This window comes from Calidris pugnax, unplaced genomic scaffold, assembly GCF_001431845.1.
Source record: "Calidris pugnax isolate Ruff unplaced genomic scaffold, ASM143184v1 scaffold233, whole genome shotgun sequence".
Classification (NCBI taxonomy): Eukaryota; Metazoa; Chordata; class Aves; order Charadriiformes; family Scolopacidae; genus Calidris; species Calidris pugnax.
Window position 1 is genome coordinate 54,780 of NW_015090959.1, and position 2,851 is coordinate 57,630.

Consider the following 2,851-nt stretch of genomic DNA (forward strand, 5'->3'; position numbering starts at 1 on the left):
TTGGCAATCGGGATGGTTTGTGGGACCGTGTCCAAGGCCTTACAGAAATCCAGATAGATCACATCCATAGGTCGCCCCTTGTCTACTGACCAAGTCACTTTATCATAGAAGGCCACTAGGTTAGTCAGGCAGGACCTGCCCCTAGTAAAGCCATGTTGGGTGTCCTGGATCACCTCCCTGTCCTTCATGTGCCCAAGCATGGCATCTAGGAGGATCTGTTCCATGATCTTCCCAGGCACAGAGGTGAGACTGACGGGTCGGTCTGATGCTGCTCTGGCTCCACGTGCTCTGAAAACCTCTTTTTTTCCCCCCCAAAACAACCAGCCCCCGCTTCCTCTGCCACGGGGGTGACTCCAGTTTCTCTCCGGGCCACTAAATGCCACCCACGACCAGCCCGGCCCCACTCCTTGGGTTTCAGTTGGTCAAACTGAATGTTCCCACCTTTAATGAGAAGAACCCAACAGCCCTCGGCAATAATCGTTAGGGCTCATAAGGCATAAAGCAGGTCTGCCTCCTGACCTGAAGAAAACACAATATCTCTCTCCCTTTTAATGCAACAACGAAGCCTCATTGCTTTTAAATGAAGCTTCAAGCGGGTCGTTAACAGAACAGAAAATTAAATAAGGCCGCCGTGGCCATAAAGAACTGGGATTAATTTACTTTACTAATGAAAGCCACAAATTCAAGTCTTAGGTGAGAAAAATGCCAGGTTTTTAATGAAGTTCTCTGAATTTCAATCCCTGGGGTGGTCTAAAGCCATCAGGTGGGTGCTGGTGTCACCTCGGGGTGGGGACAAGCCTGGGTCTGCTCCTGGTGGCCACCTTCATTAATGACCTGGCTGACGGGGCAACCTCAGCAAGGGCTCCTGGTGGCCACCAGGTTGAGCATCATCAATGTCTCCTCTCCGCAAAGGTGGCCCGACCACATCACAGAACTGCCTTAAAACCTCAACTTTAAACTTCTTAAAAGTTGTTTAAAAGTTAAAAACATCATTTCTGTATTAAAAAAATAAGCTGGTGGAGATGCTGCTCTTCACCTTGTCTCTGCCAAAAAGTTAAAAACATCATTTCTGTCTTAAAAAAAATAAGCTGCTGGAGATGCTGCTCTTCACCTTGTCTCTGCCCATAAGTGGGACATGGGTGAATGGCTCCTGTAGTGGGTTGAGAACAGCCTTCTGGACCTGCCTGTTACTTGTTAATATTAATTAATGTTACCGCCATGCCTGGGTGAGCTTTAATTAGCAATTGGGCCAATTAGGTGGGTGGAGGGCTGGGTGAGCTTCAATTAGCAATTGGGCCAATTAGGTGGGTGGATCGAGGTGGGGGCTGGGGCACCGTGGGCCATGCTAATCTTCTTAGAGGGTGCCTGGGAGTCCCCATCCACTGCCCTTCATGGGGGAAGGCTGAGAATTGGATTTTGGAAGGATTTTTTTGGGGGAAAACCTGATTTTTCATCTTTCCAGAGAAATGCAGACCAAGGGCAAGGCACGAATCCTTGTCATTTCACCATATGGCACCCACAGAGTCTGTAACTGCCAATAATGCTGCGATCCCACCAAAACTCCTTTCTCCCCTATATTTTTTTTTGCCTTTTAATGATTGAAAGACTTTTTCCTTCTGGATAAATGTGTTTTCGGGGCTCAGTTGCGCCGGGCAGAGGCATTTTCTGTGATTTTTTTCTCTTTGCCCCCACCCGAGACATCCCCGTCCTCCCCACAAAGCTCCTTTGAAGGTTGTTTCTGAGCATTCACCTCAACCCAAGCTCCTCAAGAAGTCCCATCATCGCATGTTACCACATCTTGTGGCAGCCCCTTCCAACAGCTAATTAACTTGCCAGCTAATTACCTGCCTCTTTTTCTTTCTAGGCTGAATTTCTGAGCTTCGATTCCCACCAACTGACCCTTGTGCATTGACTTTACTGGATAAAAAGGAGCTGGAAATGGGAATGGCCATTTCTCTGGGAGCCACCAACTCCACGTCAAACCATCTCTTCTTTAATTAGCGCTGGATGAAGCCTAATGAGCCAGAAAAAAATATAATCATGCTCCCAAGGAAAGCTTAAATGGAAAAAAAAAAAAAAAGTTAACAAGCAGATGAGCTGTTTCCTTTGCAAACAGAGGCATCTTCCCAGCACTGGGAAGCAGAGAGTGGTTTTCTAAAAAATTATTAAAATCCCCTCCCTTTCCTCCCTCGGCACCTTTTTGGGGCTCCTGAAAAAATCCAGTTTATCTGGGGGATCTTCTCTTCTTCAGCCTCCAAATTCAGAGCTGGCAGCTGGATTTCCCCATCTTCTCTGAGCCTTAAAATCCTGGGATTTGCAAGCAGAAATTCACCGCCGCTGCCCTTTAGGTTTTTTAATGAATTAATAATTATGTCATTAATAATCGTATCATTAATAACTGATGGGTGGAAATGCTGACCCAGCGCCCGTGTGGGATTTAGGGTTGCCCCCCTCTGTGTGGGATTTCTACCCCTGGATACAATTTGCATCGTGCTCAGGTGAAAGAGTGATCTGAAGATGGAAAAAACCCCATCTCTCCCAGCTGAATTCTGCCAATTTTGTGCCGGTGATAAACTTGGAAGCAGGAACGTATATTTATTTTTAAAATTTTTTCCCTCTTCTTCAAAGAGAAAAGGGATCTAAGTCACCTGCCCGTGGAAGATGACCTCAAGAAGAAACTTCTCAGCTCCTTCCATGCTCTTATGTGATATTTTACAATTTTAAGGTGTGAAATGCAATTAGAAGGGAGCAAATAAATGCCTTGTTGATCCCGGGACCGCCGTGGCAAAGGGGGGGTCAAAGCCCACACCCAACCTCTTCCATTCTCAAACCTGCTCCTTGATTTGTCCTT

The 2,851-nt window shown here is 46.6% G+C and overlaps 1 protein-coding gene across 1 annotated transcript in view; it reads left to right on the forward strand.

Moving 5' to 3' along the window:
• The window catches only part of DHX34 (DEAH (Asp-Glu-Ala-His) box polypeptide 34), a 32,243-nt gene extending 30,163 nt beyond the window's left edge, over positions 1-2,080 (forward strand). The window contains exon 18 of the mRNA XM_014952289.1: positions 1,865-2,080. The gene's annotated coding sequence lies outside the window, so the exon portion shown is untranslated. The remainder of the gene's footprint in view (positions 1-1,864) is intronic.
• Positions 2,081-2,851: the final 771 nt, after the last annotated feature.